This window comes from Nomascus leucogenys, chromosome 1a, assembly GCF_006542625.1.
Source record: "Nomascus leucogenys isolate Asia chromosome 1a, Asia_NLE_v1, whole genome shotgun sequence".
NCBI classification, from domain to species: domain Eukaryota; kingdom Metazoa; phylum Chordata; class Mammalia; order Primates; family Hylobatidae; genus Nomascus; species Nomascus leucogenys.
The window spans coordinates 66,869,668-66,890,735 of record NC_044381.1 but is presented as its reverse complement, the minus strand read 5'-3'; the positions used below and the strand labels follow the sequence as shown (position 1 = coordinate 66,890,735).

The 21,068-nt window shown below is 44.6% G+C and overlaps 1 long non-coding RNA gene across 1 annotated transcript; it reads left to right on the top strand.

The window, feature by feature from the left end:
* Window positions 1-9,509: 9,509 nt before the first annotated feature.
* Window positions 9,510-20,209, top strand: LOC100599587. Its single transcript, XR_004029587.1, has 5 exons — window positions 9,510-9,583; window positions 10,376-10,670; window positions 13,275-13,349; window positions 18,584-18,735; window positions 19,851-20,209. It is a non-coding gene; the product is annotated as a putative uncharacterized protein encoded by LINC01599 (long non-coding RNA).
* The last annotated feature ends 859 nt before the right edge of the window (window positions 20,210-21,068 follow it).

Genomic DNA, 21,068 nt, shown 5'->3' with positions numbered 1-21,068 from the left:
AGATGGGATTACAGGCACCACGCCCAGCTAATTTTGTATTTTTAGTAGAGACAGGGTTTCTCCATGTTGGTCAGGCTGGTCTCAATCTCCCAACCTCAGGTGATCTGCCCGCCTCGGCCTCCCAAAGTGCCGGGATTACAGGCATGAGCCACCGCGCCCGGCCACAAATTACTATTTTTTTTATACAAAGCTTAGATGAGAAGCTTTACACTTGTGTTTAGAATGAGTGTAAATAATCTCATGGCATATAATTCACGTGAACAAAGGACTGGCTTCTTAAAACCAAAAAACAGGAAAAACAGTTTCACACTCCCACAAATAATAAATGTTTAACCAGAGAATATCTTTGGATTTCAGTGACATGTATGAATGTAGGTACAGTAGTGTGCTTTTAAAATAACTATTTTCTTTCTAAACCTTGTTACAAGGATTTTTTTTTTTTTTTTTTTTTTTGAGACAGTGTTTCACTCTGTTGCCCAGGCTAGAGCGCAGTGGCATGATCATAGCTCACTGCAGTCTCGACCTCCTGGGCTCAAGTGGTCCTCCTGTCTCAGCCTCCCAGTAGCTGGGACTATAGGCAACATACCACTATGCCTGGCTAACTAAAAAAATATTTCTTTCTGTAGAGACAGGGTCTCGCTGTGTTGCCCAGGCTGGTTTTGAACTCCTGGGCTCAAGCAGTCATCCTACCTCGGCCTTTCAAAGTGCCATGATTATAGGTGTGAGCCACTGCAGTGGATAGATTTTTTAAAAAAATTCTGTTGTTCAAAACTCTTCATTCTCCAGCATGTATCTGACACCCACAGTCAGTCTGTTACTCTTGTTCCCTGTGAAATGTCTGCTTGTTAACCTGAGAGTCCAAAGAACAGGAGAGGCATAGTTTGGCTGGTAGGAACAATATTCCCAGTTAGCCCTGGAAGACAGCTCCAGTTCAGTTCTAAATCCAATCACCTTCCCTTTATGTTCCCAAGCTTTATGAGAAAACAGCTCACTTGATTACCACCTAATCTACCTGTATGTCCTTGGGCAAGTTAAACTCTGCATGTTACTTTCCCTTTCTGTAAAATGAGAATATCTATTGGCTAACATTGTGGTGATGGTTAAACTAGATGATGTATGGGGACCATACTTAAGGAAGCAGTCTCCTCAGTTTAAACCAAAACTGTTTGTTCTGACAATCCAGACTGGTAAACTCTTGCAAACTAGAGAGGTGTACAAGAAACCATCCCAAGTAAATGACACATAAGTGGTCCAGGAAAAACAATCCCCAGTTGTTAGGAAGGATTCCAAGTTTAGCAGTGTGCCTGTCGTTTACCATTATGTTCCAACCAGACATCTTCACCATGTCTTTTAGACCCTACCTTCATCATAGGAAGAGAGAAGCCACAGGGGAAAATAATTGAGAGGTTGGTTGCTCTTATCAAAAAAAAAAAAAAAAAAATCCCGTAAGGCTTTAATGAGGCATAGGGCATCACTGGTTTGATACTTCCCAGCAGAATGCAATACCAAAAGTAAAACCAATGAAATAGTCCCCTTTTGAAAACACGAAGGTCCCAATGCAGCAGACTAGTACAGGCCGCAGAGGGTGGGAACAGAACTTAGCAAAGAAGTTCCCCGAGACTCCGCGAAATACTGTAAAGTGGACAGCAAATGAAATATGGCTTGTTACTGTTAGAGTTTCTCCACAGTTAACTCAAAACTGAGGACCTATGTGTAAAGAGTCTGGAACAACGCCTGACATAAAAGATCCTCAACAGTGGGGAGGGAGAGCATCAGGATAAATAGCTTAATGCATGCTGGACTTAATACCTAGGCAATGGGTTGATGGGTGCAGCAAACCACCATGGCACATGTTTACCTATGTAACAAACCTGCACATCCCGCACATGTATCCCGGAACTTAAAATCCTCAAGACATTTTAATTCTCTTCCCTTCTCTCATTTTCAAATCTACCCTCAATGACTTTTCTCAACATTCAACACATTTATTTACTCCTTCAATTCGGCAGACAGGCACTGTGCTAGGTATCAAGGGTACCCATCAGTACTCTTTTAAATATTAGGGACAAATAATAAGATGCATTCCATACCCGTAAGCAGCTCTCACATCTGTAATGAGAGGCATAAGCTAGCTACAGCGGCAGTGCAAAGGAGGGTGTGGTCGCCTCTGCCTCAGTTGGTCAGGGAAGATTTCATGAAGGGACCATTAAGCTGATTTTTGAAGGATGAATGGAAATCCACTGGACAGCTTGTCAGGTGTTCTAGGCAAACACATGCAGCAGCATCAAATGTGGTTTTGATGTGGCTCGAGCATAGGGCATGTGTGGGAGATGACTAATGGGTAGGCAGGAGGGCAGGGCAAGGACGTGCAGAGTCCATGTGGCGTATTCAGGAGTGCAGATGGGTTCTGGAGGCAATGAGAAGATATTTAAATACTTTAAGCAGGGACGCCACTTGGCCAAATCATTTTAGAAAGATTATTCTGACAGCAAATTTGGAGAGTGGGCGGGAGAGGGGCAAGACATGAGGCAAAGAGATCAGGAAGGAAGAATGAACAGGTAAGAGATGTTGAGGAGTGGGGTCTGAACTCCGGCAGTAGCAGTAGGAATGAAGAGGAAGGGATCTGAGAACCGCTGTGGAGCTAGACTAAGGCAGATACAGTAAGTTGTGTAGGTGCCCGCGGAGCATCCTGTTGGGGTCAAGGCCTCCACGGTCCTCATACTGCCTTTCTGCAGGTCAGAGTCCCTTTTCTTTAAAACACTTTTATTTTGAAAGGAATTGTAATAACATTAATTTTATTAGAACTAGAGACTTTACTGTCATCTGCCAGAAAATTGGCCTGTATATAAATCATGTAAGTTTGGAATCAACGGTTTTAATTTTTGGTTTTAAATTCAGAACAATAATGATGTCTACAATGTGAATGGTGTCCCCTTCCAATGTTGCTCTTTGCTGTACCCAGCCTGAGTGGCCACACACTGTGACCCTGGTTACATGTATGTAATAGGCAGCTAAACACAAGCGGTCCTCTGTATATGTGAGTTCCATGGGTTTCAACCAAACGCAGATTGAAAATATTCGGGGAAAAAAAAATGGATGGTTGTGTCTGTACTGAACATGTACAGACAGAGTTTTTCTTGTCATTATTCCCTACACAAGACAGTGTAACAACTATTTACATAACATTTACATTGTATTAGGTATTATAAGTAATCTAGAGATGATTTAAGCTATATGGGGGTAGGGGATGGGTGCGGAGGGCAAACACATAGCAAATGGATGCTGGGCTTAATAACTAGGTGATGGGTGGATCTGTGCAGCAAACCACCATGGCACACGTTTACCTATGCAACAAACCTGCACATCCTGCACGTGTACCCCTGAACTTAAAAGCTAAAGGTAAAAAAAATAAATTCAGTCCAATAAAAAAGTAATAAGGTATGTGGGAGGATGTGTGTAAGTTATATGAAAATACTATACTATTTTATACAAAGGACTTGAACATCTGTGGATTTTGATGTCTGCGGGGGGTCCTGGAATCAATTCCCCATGGATACTGAGGGATGACCGTATATAGGTTTGAGGGCAGAAGAGAGGGTGGATTGAGAAAGATGATGTCTTTTTTTTTTTGGCGAGACAGAGTCTCATTCTGTGGCCCAGGCTGGAGTGCAGTGGTGCTATCTTGGCTCACTGCAACCTCTGTCTCCCAGATTCAAGCAGTTCTCCTGCCTCACCCTGCTGAGTAGCTGGGATTACAGGCGCGTGCCACCACACCCGGCTAATTTTTGTATTTTTAGTAGAGACGAGGTTTCGCCATGTTGGCCAGGCTGGTCTCGAACTCCTGACCTCAGGCGATCCACCTGCCTCAGCCTCTCAAAGTGCTGGGATTACAGACGTGAGCCACCGTGCCCGGCCAAGTTGAGGTCTTATAGATCACCCCAAATGTATGGATTGGGGAAAAGCCTAGGTTAAGGCCCTCGGAAGTACCAAAATTCAAGGAATAATTGGAAAAAAACAGAACACTTAAAGGTGAAATATTGAAATGTCTTCTGCCTTGACTCCAGGGACAGTCAGTTCTCAAACAGGTTGATGCTCATATAGCTCCCATTTTTGTACTTCATACACTGAGACTTCCAACGTACCTTTCATTTGCCAGGATTAGATTTTATACATCTGCCCCCAAGTCAACATAATGATGCTGCCTGCTTAGCAGCTTAGCTATCTGCAGCAGTGCCATCTTTGCATCTCGGTACTTGGGCAGCTGTTTTAATACCTGGTCCCTGTTCTAAAAAAATGAGAGAAGACCCCAAAATTAATATGTTGTTACTAATGATAAGGAACTCAGGTCTCAAATGAATACAACTTAGGATGGAAGCCACTGGTATTCAGAAAGCAATAAATCTTTTAGCCTCAATAGCTGCTCATTGGACTTAGTTTGATTGTGAGTTCACTTATGAAAAGGAATGAGGAAAATATGAGTATAGAACCAATATTGGAAATATTGTTGAACATGGGGATCTATTTCTTTTTCTTTTTGATACTGGAACTTTCCTCCTATTTGACTTAAGTAGGTCTGACTTTCTCCGCCCAGCGTCTGGTTGCTCCTCCGTCACCATCCTTCGTTCCTTTTCCTTCTCTGTTGCTTAACTCACAATTCCCTGGGGCTCTGTCTTTTGACCGCTCACCTCTGCACACATAGATCTTGCAATTTTCATGATTCCAACTACGAGCTTATTGTTGAGGCCCCCTCTCTAGACCTCTGGCTCCGACCCCTCTCTTAAGTCTGACCTCTCCCCTTCAGCTGCCTGCCTGATGTCTTCCTTTGCTTGCCCAACCAAGAGTATGTCTTAGCAAAATTTCTGCAGAAATAGACTCTTCTGCCTCATATTCTTGTTTTACTAATGGCATCCCCATTCTTTTAGCATTTCTAATTTCTTCTGCCTCACATGAACTCAGCGTGTCATACATTGATCTACCTGTGATGGGTTCTCTCACAGTCTTCCCCCACTTTCCATCTTCACTGCCATCACCTCAGGTTGGGCCTCACTCCTCTAATAGTCTCCCCACCTTCAATATCTCTCTACACTTACATGTGCAGGCGGTGGTGGCACAGCATACTCCTAACCTGGGGTTCCAGACTTTTCATCCTGCTACTCCCAATAGCCTGCCAAGTTCAGGAGAGACTTGGATTTCCTGACCCAGGCTAACCCACAGGATCCCCCCTGGATAAGAGGCCCTTCTTGTCTGCCAAAGATAAAGTTTTGAGCTGCCCAAGAGTAAAAGTCAAGATAGAGGAAAGCAGAGTCTAGAAGCAAATAGAGAAATTAGAACATTTTTCCGATGATTCTGTTTGAGTCTCTGAAGCTAGCTATGTCTAAAGCCACCGCAGCCCCTGGACTTCCCAGTTACCTCACCTAGTTAACTGTTCTGCTGGTTTGGGGCTGGGTTTCTCTCCCTTGCAGTGGATCAGATCCTGACTGGTAGAGCATTCAAACCTTTCAGGCCATTAAACCCTATTCTTAAGATCCTTCTCAATCATTACCTTCCCAGAAAGTAATCTGCTTTTTAAGTTTGCATTTTGTCCATAATACCCACCAGATCATCTTAACAGTTGATTTAGAAGCCTTCTAGAATAGTGTTGGTTGCTGATCATACTGTGGAGATCTTATCAAACTACAAAAGTAAGCACTATGAAACTCATCAGAAAGTAAAATGGAGGAAACAAAAACCTGTTGTGGGAGTGGTTTGATTTAAATGTAACAAAAGAGGAAATCTACTTCTTTGCACCCAGAAAGTGTTCAAGCTTGCACCTCTCCATGCCCGCATCAAGGGATCATTATTTAGTGAGAATAACTCAAGAGATGAGAAAATGAGTAGCTTACATAAAGAGGTAGATTCTGGGGCTTGGTTCTAACCCCCGTGATTATGGGGGTTCCTGAGAAGTGGAGGGAGAATTGCAACATGTATTAGGAGAGGTACTTGGGCAATGAGGTTTGCCATCTGGAGAGCAAGTGTCTTTTTTTTGTTTTGTTTTGTTTTTTGTTTTTGTTTTTTCTGAGATGGAGTTTCGCTCTTGTTGCCCAGGCTGGAGTGCAATGGCACAATCTTGGCTCACTGCAACCTCCGCCTCCTGGGTTCAAATGATTCTCCTGCCTCAGCCTCCCGAGTAGCTGGGATTATAGGCATGTGCCACGATGCCCAGCTAGTTTTGTATTTTTAGTAGAGACGGAGTTTCTGCATGTTGTTATCAGGCTGGTCTGGAACTCCCAACCTCAGGTGATCTGCCTGCCTTGGCCTATCCACCTGCCTTGGCCTCCCAAAGTGCTTGGATTACAGGTGTAAGCCACTGCACCCAGCCTTTTTTCTTTTTTCTTTTTCAAAACTTATTAAAACAAGCAAATAAACAACAACAACAAAAAAACGAGGTCTTGCTACTTTGCCCAGGCTAGTCTTGAACTCCTGGGCTCAAGCAATTCTCCTGCCTCAGCCTCCCAAAGTGTCGAGATTACAGGCATGAGCCACTGCACCTGGCCAGGAGAGCAAGTTTTAAAACTGGCCAGGTCACTAGTCACAATAGCAAAGACTTGGAACCAACCCAAATGTCCAACAATGATAGACTGGATTAAGAAAATGTGGCACATATACACCATGGAATACTATGCAGTCATAAAAAATGATGAGTTCATGTCCTTTGTAGGGACATGGATGAAGCTGGAAACCATCATTCTCAGCAAACTATCGCAAGGACAAAAAAACAAACACCACATGTTCTCACTCATAGGTGGGAATTGAACAATGAGAACACATGGACACAGGAAGGGGAACATCACACACCAGGGCCTGTCGTGGGATTGGGGGAGGGGGAAGGGATAGCATTAGGAGATACACCTAATGTTAAATGACGAGCTAATGGGTGCAGCACACCAACATGACACATGTATACATATGTAACAAACCTATACGTTGTGCACATGTACCCTAAAACTTAAAAGTATAATAAAAAGAAAATGGTTGTGAATATTTTGAATCTAATAATAAATTTTGCCTTTCTTTTTTTTTTTTTTTTTGAGACGGAGTCTCGCTCTGTCGCCCAGGCTGGAGTGCAGTGGCGCGATCTCGGCTCACTGCAAGCTCCACCTCCCGGGTTCACGCCATTCTCCTGCCTCAGCCTCTCCGAGTAGCTGGGACTACAGGCGCCCGCCACCACGCCTGGCTAATTTTTTGTATTTTTAGTAGAGACGGGGTTTCACTGTGGTCTCGATCTCCTGACCTCGTGATCCCCCCCGCCCCCGCCTCGGCCTCCTAAAGTGCTGGGATTACAAGCGTGAGCCACCGCACCCGGCCAAATTTTGCCTTTCTTAAAAAAAAAAAAAAATCTGGCCAGGTGTTGTAACTCATGCTTGTTGTAATCCCAGTACTTTGGGAGGCCGAGGCAGGAGGATCATTTGAGACCAGCCTGGATAATGTAGTGGGACCTTGTCTTTACTAAAAATAAATTTCAAAAAATTAACCTGGCGTGGTGGCATATACCTGGAGTTCCAGCTACTGGACAGGCTGAGGTGGGGGCAGTGCTTGAGCCCAGGAGATGAGCCAGCAGTCAGCTATGATAGTGCCACTGCACTCCAACCTGGGCAACAGAGCACGAACTTAGCTTTAAAAAAAATAGTTTTAAAACTGAAGGTGCTTTCTTGTTGCTTTTCTCTTGGATTATGGGGAAAGTCACTTTCAGAGTGGAGTTTCAATTTTTTTCCTTTTCCGTTGTATTTCCCTTTAGTTACCCAGCCTTCAGGAAAATCTAACGCTTGGGTACTGCCTATATGTGGTGGCAGAAAGTGAAGAGAGAGGCCAGTATAGGACACAGACCTGCCCCACATCTACTGTTCCCATGGTAGAGTCCTAGGTTGATCTTAAAGGCAGCTTTGATGATTCACAGATGATTGGCTGCAGTTGTAGCAGAATTAACCAGCTTACCAGGTTAAATGTTGGGGTTGCATATGGGTGGGCTTCAGACTCAAAAATTGATGGAAGTGCCAGCCGGGCATGGTGCTCATGCATGTAATCCCAGCACTTTGAAAGGCCGAGGCAGGTGGATCGCTTGAGGTCAAGAGTTCGAGACCAGCCTGGCCAACATGGTGAAACCATGTCTGTACTAAAAACAAAAATTAGCCAGGCATGGTGGCGTGCGCCTGTAATCTCACCTACTAGGGAGGTTAAAGCAGGAGAATTACTTGAACCCGGGAGGCAGAGTTTGCAGTGAGACGAGATCTTGCCGCTGCACACCAGCCTGGGCAACAGAGTGACATTCCATCTCAAAAAAAAAAAAAAAAAAAAATTCTGATAGAAGTTCTGCCTCATTGATATGCCTAATGTGATCAGGGATAACATAGGATCCAAGCTAATCCTGCCACTTAGCAATTCAGAGCTATGCATTTAGATAAAGATCTCTGTCCAGCCCTGTGAAATATGAGCAGAGGAGCAGAGGTAGGGGTGTGTGTGTGTGTGTGTGTGTGTGTGTGTGTGTGTGAGAGAGAGAGAGGGAATGAGAGACAGGGTGAAAGCTGTTAGTAGGTTTGTAATTCTTGGTAAAAGACTGGAGGGGAATCTATTACTTTATTTTTTTACTAGTGTCTCCGGAGGACAGATGTAACTTTCCAGATAGCCTTGAAAAATGTGACTCTTATTCTGCAGCAAAAAACAAAAACAAAACAAAAAAAAACCATCATTTTTCGTACTCCCCTGAGGTTCCTGGTTAAGAAGCGTGAGATTCTATAAAGAGAGAGCCCAGGGTTTTGCCTGTTCAGCTGCCCCTGGTCAGGAGCTTATGTGTGAATCTCCCCAGAAACACTTCCCAACCAGAGGACATTTCCCTTGACTCTGATTCATCCATGAGTCCCCAGAGTATTTTGCTACCATCTTTCCAAACAATCCATGCCAATCGTTGATTATGATTAGGAACATGGCCACGCAGACTCCCTCAGGTCACCCTGTCCCTCTCGTGATTGAAGATTTTCCCCAGCATCACTTGGTGGGAATTTTCTGGACTAACAGAAGCCAGAGGGAAAAGGCTGCACTTCTGCCTCTGCTGCTGACTGGCTGTGAGTTCTGAGGCAGGTCCCTCAGTCTGAGTTTGTTTTTTCACCTGTGAGACAGGGATGATAATAGTGGTGGTGGTGACATGGGTTTTTTTGTTTTTTTTTTTGAGACAGAGTTTCCCCTCTGTCGCCCAGGCTGGAGTACAGTGGTGTGATCTCGGCTCACTGCCACCTCGGCCTCCTGGATTCAAGTGATTCTTGTGCCTCAGCCTCCTGAGTAGCTGGGATTACAGGTGCGCGGCACCACACCTGACTGATTTTTGTATTTTTAGTACAGTCAGGGTTTTGCCATGTTGGCCAGGCTGGTCTAGAACCCCTGACCTTAAGTGATCCACCTGCCTCGGCCTCCCAAAGTGCTGGGATTACATGCGTGAGCCACCACGCCCGGCCTGGTGGTGACATTTGTTATGTTCACCCATGGAGGTCTTAGCATTCTCGAACAGTAAGATGGATGTCAGAGCCAAACGTCAACCTGAAATCTGGATGGAAATGTGAGTTCCTGTGGGTATTTCTCACGGTTTACAAATGGCTTGATTCCTTCTTTCCCCTTCTCAGCTGCGTACCACATTTGAAATGAACAAACGGGGCACCTGGACTTCCAGCTCCCTTTGCTCACAGCAGCTGTCTGCAGATCTACTGCATCTCTGCATGAGCAGGGTCCTCAGCCCTCGCTGCATGGCAGGGGTTGGAGATGGACTATGGATCCGCTCCCCTTGGTCTCCCAGGCTGGCCTCCTTTCAGGCCCTACCTGATCCTGGACCAGATCTTATCAATCTTCTCCTCTCACGCTTTCTCTTCACAGAAGGTGACCCAAGACAAGGAGTCATCATCTCTCCTTATCTGCATCTGGCCGCCCAGGCCATGCGGCAGGTGCTCTGGGTACCAGCTGCCCATCGTTATGTAGAGGAGCAAGTTCCTGAAGGGAGTGGCTACTACAGGACAGAACCTGGGACACGCCAAGTATTTGATACCAATTATTATTACTCTTCTTACTGGAGCATAGTGGAGTGACCTGGTTTTGCAAATGTGTTTCCTTTAATTCCTCCAACCTATCAAATGAAACAACTCCTCAGCTCAATACTCTGATTTCATTGTTCCTAGAAGAATTTAGGGTTGTAGACCTTCCCAGGCAGGCTGTAAATGCTATTTTGGTCTGTGGGACCTCCAGGGCCTGACTGAAAGCAGCCTAGCCTGTGAGAAGCTCTGCTGTGGAGGATCAGGCAGCACTGGGACCTTGGGCTTCCAGGGTGCCAAGGTCTCACAAAGCCTGGCCCCTGGGACAGGGCTCCCTCCAAGCCCGAACCTCAGGGGAAGGCTCAGCAGTCACAGCCCACCAGTGTTTCAGCTGCCAATGCTACTCAGAGAGGGAAGTGCTGCTGCTGTCTGGAGGGGCGCAGCCCTGAAGGTTACGGAAGACAGTGGGCAGAGAATGTGGAAAATCACCCAGAGGTTGCTGCTCACACTTCATGTCTTCAGAGCATCACCCCTCATTTTATAGCTGGAGAGATGGGGTGCACAGCCAGGGAAAGCCAGGAACAGGTTCCGGCTTCCATCACTCAGATACTCAGGAATCCCTGGGTACCCCACACTGATTCACACTGCACTGAGCTGTCCATGGCACCGAACCATTTGTCCACTGATGCTTCTTCCCTCCAGGGACACTGTCCGTTTTCAACAAGGGAGGATCCCAGATACTCACCATGGGCATTCACTTTATAAACGTCCCAACTGTGGCTCAGGGGTTGGTCCTTGCACCTTATTAGGATTTACCTATGACTTTATCTGCACTCACATAAGCACTAGGGGGACAGGAAGCTGTTACTCCAGTCCCGGGGGCCTCTCTCCCGATGCCTCCATTTTAAAGACTTTGTTTTGTTTGTTTACAGTGTAGATCTACTGACTTGTTTTTTTTTTTTTTTTTTTTTTTTTTTTTTTTTTTTTTGAGACGGAGTCTCGCTCTGTCGCCAGGCTGGAGTGCAGTGGCACAATCTCGGCTCACTGCAAGCTCCGCCTCCCGGTTCACGCCATTCTCCTGCCTCGCCTCTCCGTGTAGCTGGGACTACAGGCGCCCACCACGCCGGCTAATTTTTTTTTGTATTTTAGTAGAGACGGGGTTTCACCGTGGTCTCGATCTCCTGACCTCGTGATCCGCCCGCCTCGGCCTCCCAAAGTGCTGGGATTACAAGCGTGAGCCACCGCGCCCGGCCTACTGACTTGTTTTGTGTGTCTGTTTTAACTCACGAATTCCACGGCTGCCTCAGTGAAGACAAGAACAGCATCTTCTTTGCATCTTGCACCATCCTCGCACTAATTGCTCAGGAATAGTTGATTATCAAGTTCCATAATTAATCTATCTGTCTTTCCTTGAGCACCTACGATAGAGTTCTAGGTTCTGCAGGGAATACAAAAATGAGTAGACATGAATGGAGAGCAGGGCAAAAGAGTGGAGAAAGTCAGGGTAGTAGCTTATTTCATAAAGTTTGGTTGGAAACAGGAGAGAGACCGGGTTGAGAGGATTGTAGAAGTGCACGGGGAGGGAGGTTGTGGTTGAAGATAAACGGAGGTGACTAGTGGGTAGATAATTGATGGAGCGAAGGGTGGAAGAGCCTGGAGGGAAGGAATGGGCCAGGCAGCGTGCTGAGCACGGGCAGATTGATTCCTGAAAAAAGGAGTCACCTCTTCAGCAAGACTAACAGAAGAGGGAGGGAAGTGAAGGTGGGGAGGGAAGGGAGAACAGAAGGAGATGTAGCTAAATTTGGACACGGATGTGAAAGAGAAAATGGCTCACCCTAATGTCCTCAGGTTTTCACTGTTGAATGAAGGAAGGGACGTAAGCCCCAACATTAAAGTGCCAAACTTGACAAGGTTCCATTTCTGGGATGATTGGGGTGGCATATGTGACTCAGAAATGGCCCTGTGGCCTGATTGAGGGAGGTCAAGGGAAAAGGAGGGGAAAGGAGAGCAAAGTTGGGGAAATAGGAATTATCTCTAGGGCCATCTTTTCTTTCCTTTCCCACTCACACCCCATGTATCAGGATCCTGAGGCCCATCTGGCCTTCCTCAAGTTCTGAAGTTCTCTCTCCTTCCCTCGTGGTGTACTTTGCTGGCTAAGTAACTACTTGCTGTTACTGGTTCAGTAGGTGCTCCTGGCTTTGTGTGCTCTCCTCTCTCAGGTACCAGTGTGATATTCTTAGAAGATGGGAGAGGCACAGTTAGATTTTGGTTCACATAGTCTGTGATACTTTGTTATGGCAGCCCCAACAAACTAATACAATAACCTTACAGCTATGTTTTAAAAGTATGAGATATTAGGTGGGTGTGGTGGCATATACCTGTAATCCCAGCTACTCCGGAGGCTGAGGCGCAAGAATCTCTTAAACCTGGGAGGCAAAGGTTACAGTGAGCCAAGATCACGCCACTGAATTCCAACCTGGGCAACAGAGAGAGACTGTGTCTCAAATAAATAAATAAATAAAATTTAAAAATTAAAAGTATGAAATATATTTCATCAGCATTTTAAGGATTATTTGATATGTCAGAAACTGAGTTATAGAGTAGTTTAGACTCTATAAATAAACCAATCATAAATATATTCAAGAAGAAGGTATTTACTTAACAAAAGACTTAACATTAAACATTTGTTCAAATTCATCTACTCTTTTCATGAAAAATATTTCTTAAAACAAGGTTTTGTTAACTATGGCAGAGTAGTCATTAATTTCCAGCAAACCTGGCTGCTTCCCCTGTTAGCACATGGGATTAAATTATCCCCTGTGAAGGGACTGGTGTTTTGGGACATGGGACATTGTCTTAACCCAGGCAGCTATAACACATATACTGCAGACTGGGTGGCTTAGACCAGGGGTCCTCAGTCCTTGGGCCATGGACTGCTACTGGTCCATGGCCTGTTAGGACCTGAGGTGCAGAGCAGGAGGTGAGCAGCACTCCAGTGAGCCCCACCTCCTGCCAGATCAGCAGTGGCATCAGATTCTCACAGGACTGCAAACCCTGCTGTGAACTGTCATGTGAGGGATCGAGGTTGTGTGCTCCTTATGAGACTTTAATGCCTCCCACCACTGGTCTGTGGACAAATTGTCTTCCACAAAATGAGTCCCTGGTGTCAAAAAGGTTGGGGACCGCTGGCTTAGACAACAGAAATTTTGTTGTTTAATTTTTTCACAGTTCTCGAGGCTGGACAGTCCAAGATCAAGGTGCCTGCATCTGGCATCTAGTGCAGACCCTATTCCTGGTTTGCAGGTGGGTGTCTTCTTGCTGTGTCCTCACTTGGCAGAGAGAAAAGAGAGAGCAAGCTCTGTGTCTTTTTATAAGAGCACTAATACCATTCATGAGCCTGCCATCCTCATAACCCAGTCACCTCCCAAAGGCCCTGCCTCCTAATACCATCACGTTGGAAGTTAGGATTTCAACATAGGAATTTGGGGTCCACAAACATTCAGTACATAACAAGTGCCTATAATAGAAATTCTTCTCACACTCTTTGAGTGCACACCATGCAGTGTGCTAGATGTCACTCCCAAATGTCATTCCCTGAATTCTCACAACAGGCCTAGGAGATGGGCAGGTATCCCATGGCACATACAACAATATCAGAACTTCAAGTGGTTAAATAACCATCTGCAGTTACAGAGCTAATCATTAGGGAGAATGTTCCCTAGTTCTGATAGGCCAGGGGTAGATCCCAGCTCTGCTGCATCCCAGCAATATGACCTTGGCAGGCAGCTCAACTTCTCTCTACCTCAGTTTCTTCGTTTGTGAAGTGGAGACATGGTACTATGCACATCATGGAGTTATTGGACAGATTAAATGAGATAATATATCTTCTTGGCACAAAGCCTGGCACATATAAAGTCCTCTAATATTAACTATTATTATTGCTTTAAGAAATATGGTAAGTAAAAATAATATCAGACACTCTATAGCAGTGTTTACAAAGAGCTTTCTGTTTTGTCAGATGAGGAAACTGAGCTGAGAGAAGTTAAATGACTCAATTGTGGCCCCCTAGCCAGTAAGCTGTGGGAAGGGGACTCAAACCAGCCTTTTGACTCCCAGCAGGGCAGAGCTGCAAAATTCTGACAGCCACTCCACTAGTCAGTGTCCTTGAAATAATCAAAGCTCCTATCTCAGCTTAAAAGTCATGTCTCTGTGTGTGTGAATTTACTGTGGAAGAGGGAAAGGGCTCAGACTCTTATCCTGTTGTGTAAAGTTCTTCTTGCTTTACATCTCTGCTAGTCAGGGTTCTCCAAAGAAACAGAAACAATAGGATGTGCATAGAGAGAGAGAGATTGGTTTTAAGGAATTGGCTCATGTGATGGAGGCTGGTCAGTCCAAAATTTACAGGGTGGGCCAGCAGCTAAAGATCCAGTTAAGAGCTAATGTTGCAGTTGAGGTCTGAAGGCTGTTTGCTAGCAGACTCCTTGCTCAGGAGAGGCCAGCCTTCTGTTCCATTCAGGCCTTCAGGTGATTGGTGAGGCTTATCAGACGTTATGGAGGGCCATCTGCTTTACTGAAAGTCAACCAATTTAAATGTCAGTGTCGTCTAAAAACACCCTCACCAGGAACACCCACAATAATATTTGACCAAATATCTGGGCACTTTGGCCCAGCCAAATTGACATGTAAAACTAACCATCACAACATCTTTGCCTAGCTCCATCAAGAATTGGCTGAGAGATCTTATGCAAGGTACTGACCTTAACTCCCACTCACCATATTCCCTGGAAAGATGAAAAAGCGCTGTAGGATAAGGTTGAGTCTTTGAACCCTACCCTCCCATCCTTTTTCTTTCAGAAGAAGAATGCTGTTAATGAAGCAATTCACTTTGTTTCATTTTCAGTCTATCCACTTGTGGTATCAGGCTGGTAGGTGAACCTTTTTTTTTTTTTAGTTTCCTCTTTTCTTTTGACATGGTGGTAATGTTTTATTTTTATGTTAACTACAAGCTTGCATGCAACTAAAGGAACCAGGGAGGGAAGCTGTGTTTATAATCTCTTCAATTATGGTACTTGTTTAAGATTAGCCAAGCCTGGCTCATTTTTTAAAAGTCAATTTTATCGAGGTAGAACTGCTGATTGCAAAAGTAGGTTTTAAAAACATTCCATATCTGTATAGAAATGGTATGAAACTAAAAGTTAAATTCTGTGTAAACTGAAATAGCACCATCTTGAATGTCAGGGAAAGGACATACTTTGTAAACTGGTCTTGATGGTGGTGTGCCTAAAATGCAGGGGCAAAATTTAGCCTTTTTTTTTTTTTTTTTTTTTAGGCTAGTCAAGTGAAGCAGTGGGAGTGGAGAGGGAATAAAGAAATCTGTAACTGGTTGTGATCAATTAGTTGTAAACACCACTGCACTCAGACCAGCCAAAAATTAGCCTCTTAAGTGTTAAAACTATAAAACAAAAAGCATGAGGCAGCAGATTTTTGAAACTTTTAAAATAACTTCCAGTAATTTAAATTTAAATAATTTAATTAAATTATTAGGTAAACTTGCCAAGGCCAGTAAACAGAAATTCTCACCCAGTAACCAGTGCAAGTAATAATTCTAATGGAATACTCAGCTGGCAAGATATCTGAAGTACGGCAATGGAAGGACTCTGATGAATAAACTAACCACCTTTTATTTATATGGCACTCTAAGGTTTTGAAAGGACTTTCATTAATATTAATCTTGTTTATTTCATCCTTACAACCACCTGATGCCATAGGACAGCCAGATCTCTTTCTCCCCGTTGAGACCAAGAGAGGTCCAAGGTCATATAGCTGCAAAGTGGCAGGGAACAGAACAGACTGAGATCATCTTTCCTCTGCATTATCATCAGTCCAAGGTCTTTGTTGGGTGCCTGAGACTCACATCTAGGCCCAGGGGTGGGTGTAGGAGAGCGATGGACAGAATCATTATAGAAGAGAATTATGGCCATTCTTGCAATTGACCCATCTCAAGAAAAATAGAGTTCATTCAAAATGGTATTGCCATTTTGAATTAGAGACTTCGGGTCATATAAATGTGCAAGCCTACAGTAACCAAAACAGCATGGTACTGGTACCACAACAGAGACATAGATCAATGGAACAGAACAGAGCCCTCAGAAATGATGCCGCGTAGCTACAACTATCTGATCTTTGACAAACCTGACAAAAACAAGAAATGGGGAAAGGATTCCCTATTTAATAAATGGTGCTGGGAAAACTGGCTAGCCATATGTAGAAAGCTGAAACTGGATCCCTTCCTTACACCTTATACAAAAATTAATTCAAGATGGATTAAAGACTTATATGTTAGACCTAAAACCATTAAAATCCTACAAGAAAACCTAGGCAATACCATTCAGGACATAGGCATGGGAAAGGACTTCATGTCTAAAACACCAAAAGCAATGGCAACAAAAGCCAAAATCGACAAATGGGATCTCATTAAACTAAAGAGCTTCTGCACAGCAAAAGAAACTATCATCAGAGTGAACAGGCAACCTACAGAATGGGAGAAAATTTTTGCAACCTACTCATCTGACAAAGGGTTAATATCAAGAATCTACAATGAACTCAAACAAATTTACAAGAAAAAAACAAACAACCCCATCAAAAAGTGGGCAGAGGACATGAACAGACACTTCTCAAAAGAAGACATTTATGCAGCCAAAAAACACATGAAGAAATGCTCATCATCACTGGCCATCAGAGAAATGCAAATCAAAACCACAGTGAGATACCATCTCACACCAGTTAGAATGGCCATCATTAAAAAATCAGGAAACAACAGGTGCTGGAGAGGATGTGGAGAAATAGGAACACTTTTACACTGTTGGTGGGACTGTAAACTAGTTCAACCATTGTGGAAGTCAGTGTGGCGATTCCTCAGGGATCTCGAACTAGAAATACCATTTGACCCAGCCATCCCATTACTGGGTATACACCCAAAGGACTATAAATCATGCTGCTATAAAGACACATGCACACGTATGTTTATTGCGGCACTATTCACAATAGCAAAGAGTTGGAACCAACCCAAATGTCCAACAACGATAGACTGGATTAAGAAAATGTGGCACATATACACCATGGAATACTATGCAGCCATAAAAAATGATGAGTTCGTGTCCTTTGTAGGGACATGGATGAAACTGGAAAACATCATTCTCAGTAAACTATCGCAAGGACAAAAAACCAAACACCGCATGTTCTCACTCATAGGTGGGAATTGAACAATGAGAACTCATGGACACAGGATGGGGATCATCACACTCCGGGGACTGTTATGGGGTGGGGGGAGGGGGGAGGGACAGCATTAGGAGATACACCTAATGCTAAATGACGAGTTAATGGGTGCAGGAAATCAACATTGCACATGGATACATATGTAACAAACCTGCACATTGTGCACATGTACCCTAAAACCCTAAAGTATAATTAAAAAAAAAATAATAATAAAAAAAATAAATGTGCAAGCCTGCACATTTACTCCCCAGAATGAGACAACACAGAAGAAAAAAAAAAAGAGAGGGAATGAGCACTTCAACAGAATTTAAATATTACTGCCTTTTTCACTCCCAAACTTTGAGGAATGGCAGTGGAGGAGGACAAGGGAAAGAGTGCTGCTGGGGACAGTTCTCTCCCCAAGAGGAGAGAGTCACACCGCCAGAGCTGTGAAAGATGAATCACATCTATTACATCAGGACTTGGTACACATTTCCTGGGAAACTTGTCACTGAGGATATAATAGAGATGACTGTTCTTTTGGGGAGATTAGCATTTTCTGGAGGGAATAGTATAAATCAATTTGGGGTTAAATGGCAAATTAAGATGAAAATTAAACGAGTGTAATATGGCTTTTGTGGGCTGTGTTCACCTCTCCAGGAGGTCAGCATGGCCAGACTATGTGAAAGAGAAAATGTCAGACTTGGTCGCAAAAGTGAAAAGGGGTAATATTTTTTATCTCACCTTCCTTGACAGGAGGGGCTCTTTTTAAAATCGAGATGACACCTCTCAGTTTACAAGGCACTCCCCTGTGTATCATTTACGCTCTACCAAGCAGATGCATGGTTCCTGTTTTTTAGATGAGATAGCTTAAGGCCACAGCTAAAGGCACATACTGGGCCTGCAGCTCAAAGCCCGTTTCCTCTCCACACCATCACAAGGCCGACCCCCTCAGTCTCTAGATGGGGGCAGAGTGGCTGATGCAATGACATATTGGATCCTTGTTATAAAGGTAACCAACAATATTGTTCTGCCCAGACATGGAACAGTCCTGGTCAAACTAAGACAATTGGTCACCCTGCTTCTATATTTTCATTAGTACTCACAGGAGATTCTCCAAGAACCACACTGAATGCTAAGACATTTTAGGACACAGCTATATATGCATGGGATTTTCATATAGTTTCATTCTACCCAAACAGTATTTGCCAGCATTTTAAAATTCACTCTTAGCCTCCTAAGATTGCTATTTTGATTTCTTTTTCTTCTTCACTTCTTCATAGTTCCTCATTGTTACTGTCTCAGATCACCAAAAAGTGGACAGGGAGGAGGAGTGGAAGCAAGGAAAAATAGGGAAAGAAATGCACTGGATCCCATTGTTTACAGTGCGTTGAGGACCGATCTATAGCAGGAATTCCCAAACTTGAACATGGTGGTGGAGAGCCTCTAAGACAGCCCCCAGGATTCCCGCCTCTTGCCATTCATGCTCTTGGGTAATTCTCTTCCCTTGAGTAGATTTGTCTTGAGGGCTCACTTTTGTGTTTGTGCTTCACCTCCACCTCTCACTTCTCTCTTTCTCTCCCTCTCTCCCTCTCTCCCCTTCCCTTTCTCCCTCCCTCCATCTCCTTTCTAACCCTGGGAAAGGCCAGACGCCGTGCTGTGAACAGCCCTATAGACAGGTCCCTGTGGTGAGGAACTGATGTTTCCAGGACCCGAGGCCTGCTGAGGGCCAGTTAGGTGAGCTTGGAAGCAGACTCCCTAGCGCCAGCAAAGGCTTGAGATGACAAACATCTTGACTGCAGCGCCATGAAAGACCACGAGCCAGGATCATAAGGCCAGGTCAGTCCCAAAGTCCTCACCCATATAAACTACAAGATGATAAATATTGGTGGTTTTCAGCCTTGATTTTTAGGGTAATTTGTTCAGAAGCAATAGATAACTAATACAAACGTGTATCAGAACCACTTAGATAACAACTTAATAAAATGTGTATTCTGGGTCACACCCCCAGAGATATTATTCAACAGATGTGGCCTGAGATCTTTGCCTTTTCACCAGGAATCCCAGGAGAATCTGAACTGAACAAATTTCTGCTTGAGAGCACATAGAATTAACTCTCACCTGGGAAGGCCTGGCCAGAGGGAAGACCATAAGGAAGGGAGAATTGTCAGATAAAAACAAGATGCCCAGTTATATTTAAATTTCAGATAAGTAACAAATAATGTTTTAGTCTTAAGTATACCCCATGCAGTATGTGGGACATATTTACATAGAAACAGGATTTGCCGATTGTCTGAAATTCAGATGTAACTGAGTGTTCCATATTTCTGTTTGCTAAATCCAGAGGTCCCACAGGAAGTGAAGGCCCAATGGGAAGTAAAGTGGTGCCTCCTTTTCCTGGATGGCAGGATTTTTCTCCTTAAGGACATGGAGGCCTAGGCTCTTCCTTCCTGTGGGGAGGTGGCCTCCAATGGCCTCGAAGTCTTGGTGTTCTTCTCCCCGAGGAGCTGCAGGTTGCCCAGGATGGGTCCTGCCCCTCCCACTCCAAAGACTCCTGCCAGACTGAGTCACTCCTGGATGTTCTGGTGGGAGGGTTTTGGGGAGTCCCCCACACAGCCCCACCTCGCCTCCAAGAGGCTGGAGGCCCCACAGGTGGGTACGGTGTTGGTGGCCAGCCCCTTGGTGGCCGTGGCCGGTGGGTGGGCGAGGAGACTGGTCCAGTCGGTGGACCTCATGCCTGGTGGGCGCCACCCACGGCACTGGGAACTTCCTTGCTCCTTTTGGTGCTGTTGGCACAGCCTTTCCAGAGCAGCGAATGAATGCCAGTCTCCTCCCACACCCCTCCAGGAACACAGACTAACACAGCTGCTCTATTAAATGTGTGCACTTCTTATTCTGAGTATGTCTGAATCTCTGATGAGCTCTATTTATTGCAGCCCTCAGTCCTGTAAAGAGGAGGATGGTTCCAAAGAGCCCTGAATGCGGGCGGTTTTATGAAATCAGCCTCTCACTTCTTTGTATATACTTTCTTGTCACAGGAACAGCCTTAATTTTGATGTTTATTTTGAACTATGAAATATAAGATGAATGAGAGTATGAGTGTATGTATGAGTGTGTGTGTATGAGCGAGAGAGAGAAAGACAGAGAGATTGGCTGGATAGACTGAAATGCTTAAGGTGGGGATGGAAGATGAAGACTGAGAAAATGTGTGGCTGTGGTAGAATCAGAAACTTTAATACGTGCTTTGAAAGCAGACCTGAAAGTGAGGTAACATCACTCTGCTGTGGTTCGGCCTCACTCAGTGGCCTGATGCAAGCCAAACCCACAGGAGGGGAACTCCGCTCAGTCTCTCTCCTGAGAGAAACTCTGGAGGTGTCTGACCTTTTGAGAGCAAGGAGGAGGTTTGGAATCAAGTGTACAGAAGCTCTGTTTGTCCTGGGGGCTCTTAAAGGCTCTAGGAGAACACTTTGGGTGCTGCTTTATATTAATAAAACCAGCATAGCTAAAACAAAACATATTCAAAAAGTAGAATCCAAGGATGATGGTGCCACTGCACATCTTGTACGTCAGGAAGAATCCCACGTTCCTGGACCCACACCCCTGGTGTAGCTGACTTGGAAAGCTGAAGAAGACCATGAAGCTAGATTTATGGGATGTTACAGAGCCAGAAGGTACTTTAATAATCTAGGCTAGGGCCCAGTGCAGTGGCTCCTGCCTGTAATCTCAGCACTTTCAGGGGCCAAGGCGGGAGGATTGCTTGAGCCCAGG